This window comes from Oncorhynchus clarkii, chromosome 27 (genome assembly GCF_045791955.1).
Source record: "Oncorhynchus clarkii lewisi isolate Uvic-CL-2024 chromosome 27, UVic_Ocla_1.0, whole genome shotgun sequence".
In the NCBI taxonomy this organism is placed as follows: Eukaryota; Metazoa; Chordata; class Actinopteri; order Salmoniformes; family Salmonidae; genus Oncorhynchus; species Oncorhynchus clarkii.
Window position 1 is genome coordinate 34574354 of NC_092173.1, and position 19115 is coordinate 34593468.

The following is a 19115-nucleotide window of genomic DNA, read 5'->3' on the forward strand; positions in this document are numbered from 1 at the left end:
AGGAAGGAGAGATAAGAAAGAAGGAAGGAGAGATAAGAATGAAGGAAGGAGAGATACGAAAGAAGGAAGGAGAGATAAGAAAGAAGGAAGGAGAGATAAGAAAGAAGGAAGGAGAGATAAGAAAGGAGGAAGGAGAGATACGAAAGAAGGAAGGAGAGATAAGAAAGAAGGAAGGAGAGATAAGAAAGAAGGAAGGAGAGATACGAAAGAAGGAAGGAGAGATAAGAAAGAAGGAAGGAGAGATAAGAATGAAGGAAGGAGAGATACGAAAGAAGGAAGGAGAGATAAGAAAGAAGGAAGGAGAGATAAGAAAGAAGGAAGGAGAGATAAGAAAGAAGGAAGGAGAGATAAGAAAGAAGGAAGGAGAGATAAGAATGAAGGAGAGAGAGTAAATGATAGAAAGATAGTTATTCACCCATGTATAGACATATTTCCTTAAATATCCTGTGTTGTGTGGTTATTGATTTACCAGGTAAATACAATGGTCACTCAAAACATGTATAAAGTTTTTATGAAGCATAAATAGAACTCACTTTAGATTAGAGGTTTCAAAAATACTCTACTAATGATTAATAAATGGTGAACACACACTTTATAAATGCCTTATATATGGTTTAGTACAGACCCTTAAAGGGCCGAAAAGGGCTGTGATGGTCCGATGCCAAGCCTATGAGATGGTCTCTCTCTCTCTCTCTCTCTCTCTCTCTCTCTCTCTCTCTCTCTCTCTCTCTCTCTCTCTCTGTCCCTCTCTCTCTCTCTCTCTCTCTCTCTCTCTCTCTCTCTCTCTCTCTTTCTCTCTCTCTCTCTCTCTCTCTCTCTCTCTCTCTCTCTCTCTCTCTCTCTCTCTCTCTCTCTCTCTATGTTGAGTAGAGCAGTGGTCAGTTTGTGGATGTCAGCAGTGAGCAGTCCCTCTGATTACCTTACTCAGTGCAGCCATGGATTGGTGGATCCCTTGGACCAATCGGATAGCTTTGAACTGTTCCAGAGAGATGAAGTACAAGACAGGTGACACTTGACCTTCAGTGGGCGGGGCCACTTTTTGATGAATGAGAAACAAGCCCGTGGGAGAGAGAGCGATAGAGCGAGAAAGAGAGATGGATTTTGTTCCAATTCTGATGAACTCCCATATTTATGACCTGCTGCCACAAGAAAATGGCAACCAGTGAAGAACAAACACCATTGTAAATACACCTATATTTATGTTTATTCATTTTCCCTTTCGTACTTTAACTATTTGCACATCATTACAATACTGTATATAGACATATGACATTATTCTTTATGGAACTTTCATACGTCTAATGTTTACTGTACATTTTTATTTCAATTGTTTATTATCTATTTTACTTGCTTTGGCAATGTAAACATATCTCTCCCATGCCAAGAAAGCACTTGAATTGAGAGAGAGAGGGACAGAGAGAGGGACAGAGAGAGAGAGAGAGGGACAGAGAGAGAGAGAGAGGGACAGAGAGAGAATTAAATTACTTTTACTGTACGAACATGACTTACTAGTCCCAGTTGCTGTGTAAAATGCTTGCCACTCTTCTAGCTTAATACCAAACAATGATTAATAGGTGATTTACTAGAGAGGTGATTAGTTATCTGCTAGGAGCTAGTAGGAGGAGTAATTAGCTGCCCATTAGCTCCTTGTCCAGTGTTGAGCTGGTTAATACACTACCTCCTTGTCACGCCCTGACCTTAGAGATCCTTATTATTCTCCATGTTCGGTTAGGTCAGGGTGTGACTCGGGTGGGAAAGTCTATGTTTTCTATTTCTTTGTTTTGGCCGGATGTGGTTCCCAATCAGAGGCAGTTATCGTTGTCTCTGACTGGGGATCACATATAAGTTGTCATCTTGTTTTCTGTTTTGTACCTGACAGAACTTTTCGCTTTCACTTTGTTATTTTGTTTGAGTGTTTTTAATAATAAAAATCAGGAACACTTTGGTCCACTCCTTCAAACGAGAGCCGTTACACACCTACAGAGAGGAACTGCCTCTTATAGACTAATCGATGGAATGGAGCCTTCACATCTGGTACCGTCAAGGGGCTGGGGACCTGACACACACACACACACACACACACACACACACACACCTAAAAGAGTCGTCAAAGTATTATGTTGTATGTTTACAGAGGACTAAGTGAACAAAATAATGAACAAACTGATGGTTCCCTCCCAAAAATCACAGAGAGTAAGAAAGGAATTCAATTAGCAAAAACACATTGCTCTGACACAATACGACTCCTGCATTCATTCACAAGATCACTCTCTCCTAAAACAATAAAACAGGGACACTGTCCTGCTCTTCTTTTCTTCTCTCTGTTGTTTGTGTTCCTCCTCAGTGTTGTATTCTCTCCCCCTGGTGCAGGCTGGGTAAGATATGCTAATGAGGGTTTACAGGGTTCCGAGGAGGGACCCACCATTAATTAAAACCAGCGTTGCGCTGCACAGGATTCTGGGATGTCAATCAACACCCATATAAAAACATTAACACAATGCTTCATTTACGTGTTGATATCAAACACAACAATGGTGTGTGTGTGTGTGTGTGTGTGTGTGTGTGTGTGTGTGTGTGTGTGTGTGTGTGTGTGTGTGTGTGTGTGTGTGTGTGTGTGTGTGTGTGTGTGTGTGTGTGTGTGTGTGTGTGTGGCCTGTTCTTCCTCTCAGAAAATAATACATAGTAATGAGCTCATAGCCTGGGCCTGGGGAAGACAGAACAATCATGTCTACAACATACCAACACTCCTCAACTGTAGCAACATGAATCATTAAATATACTCATTACCCACCTGAGACTAACAGGAGGAATGTTTACAAAAAGAATGAACGAAACACACACACACACACACACACACACACACACACACACACACACACACTCAGAGAGTACAATACACAAGCGTAATCAGCTTTACAAGGACTGGGATTATATTGGAGTAAACAACACAGGAACACAAACTGAATACTTTATATGGATCCACAGAGAACCACTGTTAGTATGGACCCATGTGACAAACACTTCAATATCCACAGAGAACCACTGTTAGTATGGACCCATGTGACAAGCACATCAATATCCACAGATAACCACTGTTAGTATGGACCCATGTGACAAACACATCAATATCCACAGATAACCACTGTTAGTATGGACCCATGTGACAAACACATCAATATCCACAGATAACTACTGTTAGTATGGACCCATGTGACAAGCACATCAATATCCACAGATAACCACTGTTAGTATGGACCCATGTGACAAACACATCAATATCCACAGATAACCACTGTTAGTATGGACCCATGTGACAAACACTTCAATATCCACAGATAACTACTGTTAGTATGGACCCATGTGACAAGCACATCAATATCCACAGGTAACCACTGTTAGTATGGACCCATGTGACAAACACTTCAATATCCACAGAGAACCACTGTTAGTATGGACCCATGTGACAAGCACATCAATATCCACAGATAACCACTGTTAGTATGGACCCATGTGACAAGCACATCAATATCCACAGATAACCACTGTTAGTATGGACCCATGTGACAAACACATCAATATCCACAGATAACCACTGTTAGTATGGACCCATGTGACAAACACTTCAATATCCACAGATAACTACTGTTAGTATGGACCCATGTGACAAGCACATCAATATCCACAGATAACCACTGTTAGTATGGACCCATGTGACAAACACTTCAATATCCACAGAGAACCACTGTTAGTATGGACCCATGTGACAAGCACATCAATATCCACAGATAACCACTGTTAGTATGGACCCATGTGACAAACACATCAATATCCACAGATAACCACTGTTAGTATGGACCCATGTGACAAACACTTCAATATCCACAGATAACTACTGTTAGTATGGACCCATGTGACAAGCACATCAATATCCACAGATAACCACTGTTAGTATGGACCCATGTGACAAACACATCAATATCCACAGATAACCACTGTTAGTATGGACCCATGTGACAAACACTTCAATATCCACAGATAACTACTGTTAGTATGGACCCATGTGACAAGCACATCAATATCCACAGGTAACCACTGTTAGTATGGACCCATGTGACAAACACTTCAATATCCACAGATAACTACTGTTAGTATGGACCCATGTGACAAACACATCAATATCCACAGATAACCACTGTTAGTATGGACCCATGTGACAAACACTTCAATATCCACAGATAACCACTGTTAGTATGGACCCATGTGACAAACACTTCAATATCCACAGATAACTACTGTTAGTATGGACCCATGTGACAAGCACATCAATATCCACAGATAACCACTGTTAGTATGGACCCATGTGACAAACACATCAATATCCACAGATAACCACTGTTAGTATGGACCCATGTGACAAACACTTCAATATCCACAGATAACCACTGTTAGTATGGACCCATGTGACAAACACTTCAATATCCACAGATAACTACTGTTAGTATGGACCCATGTGACAAGCACATCAATATCCACAGATAACCACTGTTAGTATGGACCCATGTGACAAACACTTCCATATTTTGCACCTCAATGCTCCTGTGAATCGACACCCATTTAAGTATGACGCATTGATTTAAAGAAAGACACACTGGGCAGAGGGGACACGGATAACCTCATTAATGACTCCTAGGGTAGCATTAACATAAAATAAGCTTGTTTACAAAGACAAAACAAAGTCCAGTCTCCTCTTCTCCTCTGTCTCCTGAACACAAACCTTATTATAGCCAATCAGAATACACTTCACTCACCTCAATGACCAATCAACAGACAACAACAGCAGCTGTGAGGTCATTAACATATACCCCCAATCATACCCCTATTACTGGGGCTAGGTGGACACAGGTACATCAACAGAACACACACACATGAGGAGGAGGGAGAGAGAGAGAGGGGAATGAGGAGTGAGAGAGAGAGAGGGGTATGAGGAGGGAGGGAGAGAGAGAGAGTGGAATGAGGAGAGAGAGAGAGTAGAATGAGGAGAGAGAGAGGGAGAGAGAGAGAGAGAGAGAGAGAGAGAGAGAGAGAGAGGGGGGGGGGGTGGGGAGGGAGGGAGGGAGGGAGAGAGAGGGGAGTGAGGAGGGAGGGAGAGAGAGAGGAGAATGAGGAGGGAGGGAGAGGGGAATGAGGAGGAAGGGAGAGAGGGAGGCTAAATGATTTAACACACAAGGGGACGTTCCACAGATTTGAAAGGTGGTGGTTTCTAAGCAACTGCACACACTAGCAAAACCGAGGAGTGAGCAACCATCAGTCAACACACACACACACACACACACACACACACACACACACACACACACACACACACACACACACACACACACACACACACACACACACACACACACACACACACAGGGCAGCTGTTCAGGTAGATAGAGGAGAGAGCAGAGAGGGAGAGAGAAAGAGGATGAGAGAGAGAGCAGAGAGGGAGAGAGAAAGAGTGAGAGAGAGTTACCTGGTAGAGTTTATTCCATAGGTTAAGGTCAGGAGCGAGGCCGTTGGACCAGATATTTCTGTCAAACTTTGATCCTGCTGCTAGAGAGAGACAGACAGACAGACAGACAGACAGACAGACAGACAGACAGACAAAGGGAGGAGGAGTTAATGTTTGTGGACATTGACCTTGACAGTGTCATGACGTGGCACTCTTTGGGTATAGCGAGTGCCTTCCCCCTCTCTCTCTTACACCCAGGTTCTGTTCCTGGAGGAGACTCTCTTCCACCCTCAGGGCCATGCGGTATAGAGAGAGGGTTCACAGTAGAACAAAGGAACTTATCCTACCTCACAGAACTTGAGAACTGAACAATATCCATGTTTTGGAGAATGTGTAAATGGTCAGTGGAGAATCCAGCTATGATTGGTCCATTTTGTTTAATGTTTGTGACCTCATGAGAGACAATACATCCACATTACCATAACTCTGTTTATCTCCGTTATGAGATTTGCATCTAATTATTGTATAAAATGAATGAGTAAAGATGAAACTATTTGTGAAATTATGTAATGTGATTTGAAACTGTTTAATGAAAGATAATCCAATTCCCTTTAAAGTTAACTAAGTCATTGGCCCGCCCTATGAGCACAGACATTGATCTGGCCTCATGGGACAGACCCTTTCTACTGTTACAAATATAACCCCCACCTGGAGAAGCCCACTTCAGACCATGCGTACCTCGATTTCCGAAATGGCTAAGGTTTGAGTAGAGATCAAGCGTACCTCGATTACCAAGAGGGCTAAGGTTTGAGTAGAGACCAAGAGTACCTCGATTACCAAGAGGGCTAAGGTTTGAGTAGAGACCATGCATTCCTTGGTTGTTGAATTCCTAACCAAACCACATGGAGCATTAGCTACACTGGTGGAAATGGTTCAACTCTGAGACTATCGATCCCTACAGAATAAGAGCAAATCTTCGATACTAATTACTAGTATGCAGCTAGAATTTATGTTGACTGAATGCGAAGACTGACAACCGCTGAAACATCTATCTATAAGAACATTTCTGAATAGGACTCCGAAGTATCCATTCTAACAACGAAAGACTTCATGGGAGAGAGAGAGACTTTGAACTTTCCAACAGAAAGATAGACAATTCCAATAGAGATCCCGATGACACACTGAGCGTAAATATATATTGATTGCAATGATTCCAGCACATTTCATGTGCAAAGGATTAGTATTTTTATCAATATAATGATCAACTGTGAAGTGTCCTTTGTCTTTCGCGCCCTTCTCAATCCTTTTGTCTACCAAGCCAACATATCGGATTAGCCCACTAAGGCACATCCCCTCTCATTTCCTTGTAACCATATCTACTGTTTGTTTGTTTATGCATTTCTGTGATTATTTACTTAGTTAGTAAATAAATGATTTAGCCAATTGATGTATGGATGATTCATAGTGAAGGCTGGGTTCGTGCAGATAACCAACAATTTACAACGTTTGGAATGAGACGAACGTGAGATATTAAAATATCTGAAGAGTTATATTAGGAAAATGATAACTTTGTAATCTGTAGATTTTCCTTGGCAACCCGACATCCTAGTTAATTGCATTTACATGATTAGTTTAATCACGTAATAATAATTACAGAGAATTGATTTGATAAAATAACAGTCTTCAATTTAATGATGCCAAAGACACAACAACACTATAGCATAGTATATCAATCAGTCCATACATTAAAAAAACAGACCAGCAGAAATGTTTGATAGTAGGAATAGTAAGGATCGTAGGGATAGTAGGGAGAGTTGGGATAGTAGGGATAGTAGGGATAGTAGGGATAGGGTCTTTGTTCTGAGGTGTGTGTGTTTTGTGCTCTGTGGAGGTGAGAGGAAGGGTCTGTCTGATAAATGGGTTTCGTTTGTTCTGGGTGAACCTTCCACCCACACCTGCTTTATCAGCCTCGCCCAGGAGAGAGAGCGGCAGAGGATAGAGAGAGAGGGGGGGGTGGGGGGGAAGCTGAGAAGAAGAAATCCTGCCGTAATCTATAACCTTCTCTGCCAAATACACACACACACACACACACACACACACACACACACACACACACACACACACACACACACACACACACACACACACACACACACACACACACACACACACACACACACACACACATACACACACACACACACACACGCACACACACGTTCACACATGCAAGAAAGCACACACACACACACACCAGGGTTTCTGTTTGCCTATACCAGCCGGGAAAAGAAGAAAAAATCCCATTGTGAAATAATGTTTATTATCCTCTTCATTGATGGAAGTACCAGTCCATGGAAATACATTTGACTGGTCATGCATTTGCATAATTTAGTGCAATTAAATTGTCTATAGGTAATTTACATAATAGAGTGGAATTAAATGAGTACTTGTGTACAATACATGTGTTATGTATCTTATTTAGGCATAAATCATCCAGCCACAGAGAGTTTGAGTGGAAAATCTGTCAGACAGCATGAAAGCTGCTGCTACATGATCTCAAACAGCACATGCATAGGCAACAGAAGGCAGGCTTCATCAGCACCTCACACAGCATAGGCAACAGAAGGCAGGCTTCATCAGCACCTCACACAGCATAGGCAACAGAAGGCAGGCTTCATCAGCACCTCACACAGCATAGGTAACAGAAGGCAGGCTTCATCAGCACCTCACACAGTATAGGCAACAGAAGGCAGGCTTCATCATCACCTCACACAGCATAGGTAACAGAAGGCAGGCTTCATCAGCACCTCACACAGCATAGGCAACAGAAGGCAGGCTTCATCAGCACCTCACACAGCATAGGTAACAGAAGGCAGGCTTCATCAGCACCTCACACAGCATAGGCAACAGACGGCAGGCTTCATCAGCACCTCACACAGCATAGGCAACAGAAGGCAGGCTTCATCAGCACCTCACACAGCATAGGCAACAGAAGGCAGGCTTCATCAGCACCTCACACAGCATAGGCAACAGAAGGCAGGCTTCATCAGCACCTCACACAGCATAGGCAACAGAAGGTAGGCTTCATCAACGCATCACACACCTCTTTGCAATGAGCTGGAGGCAGTATGCATTTAAAAAAAACGTACTTAATTGTTTGAATCTTTAACATTTTACCACATATTATGAGGAATGTTTTACCTAGCTTCAAAGTAGCCTAGCCAAAATCAGACCCTATCTGTGGAGGCAAATGTCTAATATCAACTTTCTTTCATTGTCCAGTAGCTAAAAGGCACATCCTAGTCATATTAGCAACCCATGCTAGTTGCATATTAGATCTCCCCTCTTTCTAAATGTCTAACGGATGTTTTAATCTTTCCCGCTCGCCTGTATGGTGAGCTATGACATTGTTTTCCCGCTAATTGCATTATGGAATGAACATTCAAGCGTAGCCTGCTGCCTTGTGCATATTGCTATGCCTTTAGGGGCGGTTTCGCGGTCAGAGTTTAATTTAAATCAGTACTAATTCTACTTAATCCAGATTTTCAAAATGGCTTTCTGAGATGTTGCTTAACTTCAGATTGATCAGTTTAAAACTAGGGAGTTCCAGACTAAGGTACAGTGCCTTGCGAAAGTATTCGGCCCCCTTGAACTTTGCGACCTTTTGCCACATTTCAGGCTTCAAACATAAAGATATAAAACGTAATGTATTTTTTTGTGAAATGTATTTTTTTGTGAAGAATCAACAACAAGTGGGACACAATCATGAAGTGGAACGACATTTATTGGATATTTCAAACTTTTTTAACAAATCAAAAACTGAAAAATTGGGCGTGCAAAATTATTCAGCCCCCTTAAGTTAATACTTTGTAGCGCCACCTTTTGCTGCGATTACAGCTGTAAGTCGCTTGGGGTATGTCTCTATCAGTTTTGCACATCGAGAGACTGAATTTTTTCCCCATTCCTCCTTGCAAAACAGCTCGAGCTCAGTGAGGTTGGATGGAGAGCATTTGTGAACAGCAGTTTTCAGTTCTTTCCACAGATTCTCGATTGGATTCAGGTCTGGACTTTGACTTGGACATTCTAACACCTGGATGTGTTTATTTTTGAACCATTCCATTGTAGATTTTGCTTTATGTTTTGGATCATTGTCTTGTTGGAAGACAAATCTCCGTCCCAGCCTCAGGTCTTTTGCAGACTCCATCAGGTTTTCTTCCAGAATGGTCCTGTGTTTGGCTCCATCCATCTTCCCATCAATTTTAACCATCTTCCCTGTCCCTGCTGAAGAAAAGCAGGCCCAAACCATGATGCTGCCACCACCATGTTTGGCAGTGGGGATGGTGTGTTCAGCTGTGTTGCTTTTACGCCAAACATAACGTTTTGCATTGTTGCCAAAAAGTTCAATTTTGGTTTCATCTGACCAGAGCACCTTCTTCCACATGTTTGGTGTGTCTCCCAGGTGGCTTGTGGCAAACTTTAAACCACACTTTTTATGGATATCTTTAAGAAATGGCTTTCTTCTTGCCACTCTTCCATAAAGGCCAGATTTGTGCAATATACGACTGATTGTTGTCCTATGGACAGAGTCTCCCACCTCAGCTGTAGATCTCTGCAGTTCATCCAGAGTGATCATGGGCCTCTTGGCTGCATCTCTGATCAGTCTTCTCCTTGTATGAGCTGAAAGTTTAGAGGGACGGCCAGGTCTTGGTAGATTTGCAGTGGTCTGATACTCCTTCCATTTCAATATTATCGCTTGCACAGTGCTCCTTGGGATGTTTAAAGCTTGGGAAATCTTTTTGTATCCAAATCCGGCTTTAAACTTCTTCACAACAGTATCTCGGACCTGCCTGGTGTGTTCCTTGTTCTTCATGATGCTCTCTGCGCTTTTAACGGACCTCTGAGACTATCACAGTGCAGGTGCATTTATACGGAGACTTGATTACACACAGGTGGATTGTATTTATCATCATTAGTCATTTAGGTCAACATTGGATCATTCAGAGATCCTCACTGAACTTCTGGAGAGAGTTTGCTGCACTGAAAGTAAAGGGGCTGAATAATTTTGCACGCCCAATTTTTCTGTTTTTGATTTGTTAAAAAAGTTTGAAATATCCAATAAATGTCGTTCCACTTCATGATTGTGTCCCACTTGTTGTTGATTCTTCACAAAAAAATACAGTTTTATATCTTTATGTTTGAAGCCTGAAATGTGGCAAAAGGTTGCAAAGTTCAAGGGGGCCGAATACTTTCGCAAGGCACTGTAAATAAAGACTAACCAGTTGATATTTTTGAAGCCAGATTATATTAAGGATGTGCACTTGGTGCTGACCAGAGAAGGCTTCAAAAACCCGGGATGGGGGCACTAATACGAACATAAGCATTGTGTGGAATTGGAGCAAGTCACCCAAACCAAACAATGGAGCGAGGTAAAATAACAAAATAACCTTCTTGAAGCTAATTTTGTCAAACCACCCAATTATGGAGGATAAACAGCATGATTCATCAACATAAAATAAGACAAATATTGCCTGGACCACCATCTGTAATTAATTCAACTAAAATGAAAAGTAAACAAAAGCATACTACAACAACTTCAGGTAAGATAATGTTTTTATTGTTGGTCCATTTTTACAAATCAGAGTCACTTTGAAATGTTAGTTTTCTTGTGTAACACAATACAGTGGGGCCTAAATGTATTTGTGTGACAGAAATGTCACACAAACAGTATGATACATAATTACGAATATAATTTCTATATTGTCTTGTCTTTCTAAGGTCCTTTGGAAAAAAATACACATCTACGTAAAGAAGACAAATGCTGTGGAATTTCGTGAGCGCAAACTAATGTATTTAAAAGAAAAGCATGATAGGAAGATGTGAATCCTTCATGTTGAGTCTATGAAGGAGGAGGAGAGAAACATGAAGCCGCATGTTTCCATTTGTCAATTATAAACCTTTTTGTTACAAATCCATGGATATTATTTGCTTCATTCCCTTGAGCTATCTTTGTTGTGAGAAGTGCTGCATAGCTAAAGCATCTCTGCAGGCTTGTCCATTTCTGTCACCGTCTGCCTGAACCATGGGAATATCTGTGTAGCCATGCCGTTTCAGGTCATTGTGAAGCACTGCTGTTGCAATTATGACAATGCAGCATCTTCTTGGTTGAAAGCGCAATGTGTTTTTGAGACACTAGTAACTACTCTTCCATACACCAAACATGCGCTCCACTACACCTCTGGTGCGGATGTTCGCTTGGTTGTACTGTTGTTGCTCAGATCCTACTGCATGAAGATATAGGATGAACAAGAAGTTGGTCTATGCATACTCACTGTCACCAAGTATGATTCCACTATGTTGTCCTCCTTCCAACTGAGCATCCAAAGAGAAGTTTCGGAAAATCCTTGAGTCATGGATTCCAACGTGCAACAATTTGGGAGAACTGCAAATTGGAAGTGCACACACTTTGTACATTTATTGACAACCAGTTTTGAAGAATCCTAAACTCTTCAGCATCTTCTGATCTAGATTAGCTCTAATCGTCCTTCTGGAAAACACTTTTTTAAATTCTAGACTAACGTGCAAGTCTGAGACTATTTTGAACCATGTCTGAGAAATAACATTTTAGTTAGCCCAGTTTAAAAGTACAATTTAGCCTAGGATTAGGCTTAATCTGTGTCCTCAAAGCCGCCCCATAATGTGAAGAAATTATAGTTTATCAACATTCTAAGCTAAAAGTAGTGATCTGTTGCATTTTTTGGGGTGTAGATAGGCCTAGGTTTTTCAGTCAACCAACATTCCACATTCACATATGTGACAGGTTTAAATTATATATTATTATATTATAGTTATAATCACATATAGAGCAGACTAGTTAAAGGAATTTTCTGAGAGTGCTTACACATTGCAACTGATATCCTTTACAGCAAAGACACACATAGCCAGACAGCATTGGCTATAAATTATCGTTCAGCTTTGTCTCCTAAACTATGTTCTTATGTCGCTCTCAGGACCATAAAACAAAACCTCATCAACAGGCATATATCAAATACACCCCTCCTGGACAAGATCACAGAGACACAGTGACTGGCACACAGACATTGTGGAGCCAAGAGATAATTGGTTTAAAAGATATGTTTACATATGAAGACAAACTTGACCTCTCCCCTCTCTGCGGCCCAAGTAACAGAACCCTGACAGAGAACAGATAACTGCAACCGGGCACCACTATAGTACAACAAGATACATTCTGATGAGAAGTAACTCACAAGCATATAATGAAAATAAAACATCTTATCTATGTTACCCAACTAATTCTGATTTATCCCCAACAAGACTTACAGAAAACATTAAACCTCTGTCATTGCCAACAAAGGGTATATAACAAAGTATTGAGATAAACTTTTGTTATTGACCAAATACTTATTTTCCACCATTATTTGCAAAAAAATTCATAAAAAATCCTAAAATGTGATTTTCTGGATTTTTTTTCTCATTTTGTCAGTCATAGTTGAAGTGTACTTATGATGACAATTACAGGCCTCTCTCATCTTTTTAAGTGGGAGAACTTGCACAATTGGTGGCTGACTAAATACTTTTTTGCCCCACTGTATAGAGCAGTGGTTCTAATCAAATATAGAGCAGACTACTTCTAATCATATATAGAGCAGACTAGTTCTAATCATATATAGAGCAGACTATTTATAATCATATATAGAGCAGACTATTTCTAATCATATATAGAGCAGACTATTTATAATCATATATAGAGCAGACTTGTTCTAATCATATATAGAGCAGACTTGTTCTAATCATATATAGAGCAGACTAGTTCTAATCATATATAGAGCAGACTACTTCTAATCATATATAGAGCAGACTAGTTCTAATCATATATAGAGCAGACTATTTATAATCATATATAGAGCAGACTATTTCTAATCATATATAGAGCAGACTATTTATAATCATATATAGAGCAGACTATTTCTAATCATATATAGAGCAGACTTGTTCTAATCATATATAGAGCAGACTATTTATAATCATATATAGAGCAGACTATTTCTAATCATATATAGAGCAGACTTGTTCTAATCATATATAGAGCAGAATTGTTCTAATCATATGTAGAGCAAATGAGTTCTAATCATATATAGAGCAGACAAGGTATAATCATATATAGAGCAGGCTAGTTCAATTCATATATAGAGCAGACTAGTTCTTATCATATATATAGCAGAGTAGTTTTTATCATATATATATATACAGTGGGGAGAACAAGTATTTGATACACTGCCGTTTTTTTTGCAGGTTTTCCTACTTACAAAGTATGTAGGGGTCTGCAATGTTTATCATAGGTACACTTCAACTGTGAGAGATAGAATCTAAAACAAAAATCATATATAGACAAGTTCTAATCATACATAGAGCAAACTAGTTATAATCATACATAGAGCAGACCGGTTATAATCGTATATAGAGCAGATATAGTTATAATCATGTATTGAGCAGATGAGGTACAATCATATATAGAGCAGGCAAGTTATGATCATATATTGAGCAGACTAGTTATATAGAGCAGTCTAAATCTAATAATACATAGAGCATACTGGTTAAATAGAGCAGATTAGATATTATCATATATAGAGCAGACAGTTTATATGGAGCAGACTAGTTATCATCATACGTAGAGAAGACTAGTTATATAGAGCAGACTAGTTATAAGCATATTTAGAGCTGACTAGTTATTATAATTTATAATGCAGACGAGGTATATTCATATATAGAGCAGACTAGTTATATAGAGCAGACTATTTTCAATCATATATAGAGCCAACATGTTATATCGAACAGACTAGCTATATAGAGCAGACTAGTTATACAGAGCAGACCAGTCATATACAGCTTACTAGTTATAATCATGTATAACACTGCCTAATTATATAGAGCAGACTAATCAAATCTAGCCGACTAGTTGTAATCACATATAGAACAGACTAGTTATATAGAGCAGACTAGATATTATCATATATAGAACAGACTAGTTATAATCATATATAAAACAGACTAGATATTATCATATATAGAACAGACTAGTTATATAGAGCAGACTAGTTATAATCATATATAGAACAGACTAGTTATATAGAGCAGACTAGTTATAATCATATATAGAACAGACTAGTTATATAGAGCAGACTAGTTATAATCATATATAGAGCAGACTAGTTATAATCATATATAGAACAGACTAGTTATAATCATATATAGAACAGACTAGTTATATAGAGCAGACTAGTTATATGGAGCAGACTAGTTATATAGAGCAGACTAGTTACATAGAGCAGACTAGTTATATAGAGCAGACTAGTTATAATCATATATAGAGCAGACTAGTTATAATCATATATAGAACAGACTAGTTACAGTGCCTTGCGAAAGTATTCGGCCCCCTTGAACTTTGCAACCTTTTGCCACATTTCAGGCTTCAAACATAAAGATATAAAACTATTTTTTTGTGAAGAATCAACAACAAGTGGGACACAATCATGAAGTGGAACGACATTTATTGGATATTTCAAACTTTTTTAACAAATCAAAAACGGAAAAATTGGGCGTGCAAGATTATTCAGCCCCTTTACTTTCAGTGCAGCAAACTCTCTCCAGAAGTTCAGTGAGGATCTCTGAATGATCCAATGTTGACCTAAATGACTAATGATGATAAATACAATCCACCTGTGTGTAATCAAGTCTCCGTATAAATGCACCTGCACTGTGATAGTCTCAGAGGTCCGTTAAAAGCGCAGAGAGCATCATGAAGAACAAGGAACACACCTGGCAGGTCCGAGATACTGTTGTGAAGAAGTTTAAAGCCGGATTTGGATACAAAAAAAATTCCCAAGCTTTAAACATCCCAAGGAGCACTGTGCAAGCGATAATATTGAAAAGGAAGGAGTATCAGACCACTGCAAATCTACCAAGACCTGGCCGTCCCTCTAAACTTTCAGCTCATACAAGGAGAAGACTGATCAGAGATGCAGCCAAGAGGCCCATGATCACTCTGGATGAACTGCAGAGATCTACAGCTGAGGTGGGAGACTCTGTCCATAGGACAACAATCAGTCGTATATTGCACAAATCTGGCCTTTATGGAAGAGTGGCAAGAAGAAAGCCATTTCTTAAAGATATCCATAAAAAGTGTCATTTAAAGTTTGCCACAAGCCACCTGGGAGACACACCAAACATGTGGAAGAAGATGCTCTGGTCAGATGAAACCAAAATTGAACTTTTTGGCAACAATGCAAAACGTTATGTTTGGCGTAAAAGCAACACAGCTGAACACACCATCCCCACTGTCAAACATGGTGGTGGCAGCATCATGGTTTGGGCCTGCTTTTCTTCAGCAGGGACAAGGGAAGATGGTTAAAATTGATGGGAAGATGGATGGAGCCAAATACAGGACCATTCTGGAAGAAAACCTGATGGTGTCTGCAAAAGACCTGAGACTGGGACGGAGATTTGTCTTCCAACAAGACAATGATCCAAAACATAAAGCAAAATCTACAATGGAATGGTTAAAAAATAAACATATCCAGGTGTTAGAATGGCCAAGTCAAAGTCCAGACCTGAATCCAATCGAGAATCTGTGGAAAGAACTGAAAACTGCTGTTCACAAATGCTCTCCATCCAACCTCACTGAGCTCGATCTGTTTTGCAAGGAGGAATGGGAAAAAATGTCAGTCTCTCGATGTGCAAAACTGATAGAGACATACCCCAAGCGACTTACAGCTGTAATCACAGCAAAAGGTGGCGCTACAAAGTATTAAGGGGGCTGAATAATTTTGCACGCCCAATTTTTCAGTTTTTGAATTGTTAAAAGAGTTTGAAATATCCAATAAATGTCGTTCCACTTCATGATTGTGTCCCACTTGTTGTTGATTCTTCACAAAAAAATACAGTTTTATATCTTTATGTTTGAAGCCTGAAATGTGGCAAAAGGTCGCAAAGTTCAAGGGGGCCGAATACTTTCGCAAAGCACTGTATAATCATATATAGAGCAGACTAGTTATAATCATATATAGAACAGACTAGTTATATGGAGCAGACTAGTTATAATCATATATAGAACAAACTAGCTATATAGAGCAGACTAGTTATAATGATATATACAACAGACCTTTTCTAATCATATATAGAACATACTAGCTATATAGAGCAGACTAGTTATAATCACATATACAACAGACCTTTTCTAATCATATATAGATCAGAGAAGTTATAATCATATATACAGCAGACTAGTTATATAGAGGAGACTAGTTATAATAATAAAAGGAACAGACTAGTTATATGGAGCAGACTAGTTATAGTCATATACAGGTATAGAGCAGAGCAGATCATGTACCCTCTAGCTCCCTCCTAGGCCTAGCCACATCAACTATTAAATAGCCTCCCCTGTGTCCTGCTGACAGACCACACAGCATAGGGCTTCCGGCACAGAGAAAAGAGAGAGTGTGTGTGTGTCCTGGTTAAAGCCCACACTTCCCTGGCTTTGACAGGGGGCCCTGGGAGTGAACAGGAGGTCAGAGAGCATCGCTATGGGAACAGAATAGGGATCAGTGACAGAGACAAACAACACTATAGAGAGAGAGAGAGAGAGAAAGATAGAGAGAGAGAGGTGAGTGAGTGAGTCAGTGAGTGAGACAAAGAGACAGAGCGAGAGAGAGAGAGAGAAAGAGAGCGAGAGAGAGAGAGAGAAAGAGAGCGAGAGCGAGAGCGAGAGCGAGAGAGGGGAGAGGAGAGGACCGATTATATTTCCACCCTACACATCCTGATAGATAAACATGTCCACCAAAATAATACCAAAATGTATGCTTGCTTTATTTACTTCCAAAAAGCATTTGGTTATATTTGGCATACAGGACTGTTCTACAAAGTTATTGAAAATGGTGTAGGGAGTGGTGTAGGGGGTAAAACATATGACATAATTAAATCAATGTGTACTCGCAATACGTGCAGCATAAAAATTGGCAAGAAAATAACATCATTCTTTCACCAGGGGCGAGCCTTCGCCAGGGTTGCAATTTGAGCCGTGCAGTTTTCAATATTTACATCAACGAATTGGCCACTATTCTAGAAAAATCCTCAGCCCTTGGTGTTAGTCTCCACAATTCACAGGTTCGCAGATTACCTATGCCTGCAGTCGCCGACAGCACATGTCCTACAGCAGAGCCTGGACCTGCTAGAGCAGTACTGCCAGACCTGGGCACTGGAAGTGAATCCTAAAAATACTAAAATAATGATTTTCCAGCGTAGATCCAGATCTCAGGGAATTAGACCAAACTTTTCAATTGTTACAACATATATAGAGTACTGCACACACTATAGTTACTTAGGTTTAAAAACAAGCTCAACAAGAAGTTCCGCTTTATTTTGATGTATGACTCTTGTATTTTCATGAATGTTAAATATTTCTATTTCTGTCTTTTGAATTTCGCGCTCTGCAATTTCACCGGATGTTGTCGAGGTGGGTCGCTAGCGCCACGCCTAGCCATATCAGGATTATTAATGATGCAGTGAATGAACTGAGAGAGAAAGCACGCAGGGCGCTCTACGCCATTAAAAAACAAATTCAAATTGAAATACCTATTAAAATTTGGCTAAAACTAATTGAATATGTAATTGAACCAATTGCACTTTATGGCAGCGAGCTGTGGGGTCCACTTGCAAAACAAGATTTCACCCAATGGGACAAACATCCCATTGAAACCCTGCATGCAGAGTTCTGTAAGATTCTCCTACATGTCCAGAAGAAAACTACAAACATTGCATGCAGGGCAGAATTAAGCCAATATCTACTACTAATAAAAACTGAATACAGAGCAATTCAGTTTTGGAAACATTTAAAATACAATGACCCCCTCTCATATAATTTCCAAGCCCTGCAATACCAAGAGTTGAGCAAAGAAGAGTCCCCTCATCCAGCTGTTCCTGTGGCTGAGTTCACAATCCTGTTCTACTAGCACACTGACGCCTCAGGACCAGAACATCTAATCAATCAGATCAAAACAAATTACAACACAGTTAAAACAAAACTACATTACTTATTGGGAAAGACAAGCACAAAGCAAAATGCAGTACTATCTGGCACTAAATCGTCAGTACACTGTGGCAAACTATTTGAACATGGTTAATGATCAAAGCCTTAGAAAAACCTTGACAAAGTACAGGCTCAGTGAGCACAGTATTGCCATTGAGAAGGGTAGACACAGTAAAATGTGGCTCCCTATAGAGGAAATGCTGTGCAACCACTGCACAACAACAGAACCTGAGACAGAGCTGCATTTCCTGACAAAATGTAAAAAATATTAAACAAGTAGAGAGTGTAATTTCCTCATATTTGAAACCCTTATTCAAGGTTTGAAAGACCTCTCCAATGGGGATAGACTACCCGTCCTGTTGGGGGAGGACCCAGAGAGCTGTGGGTTGGTATCGCACTACATTGCTGCCTGCCATAAGATGAGAGACAGTGTCTGACAGACCAACCAACCTGCACATGTCATTAATGCTTATTGTTATTGTTCAATGTATGGTTATTCTGACACTTGGTTTTTGTTTTTAC

At 40.0% G+C, this 19115-nt stretch overlaps 1 pseudogene; it reads right to left on the reverse strand.

Annotated features, from left to right (window-relative positions):
* The window catches only part of LOC139385773 (cytoplasmic dynein 2 heavy chain 1-like), a 179991-nt pseudogene that overhangs the window by 5668 nt on the left and 155208 nt on the right, over positions 1-19115 (reverse strand).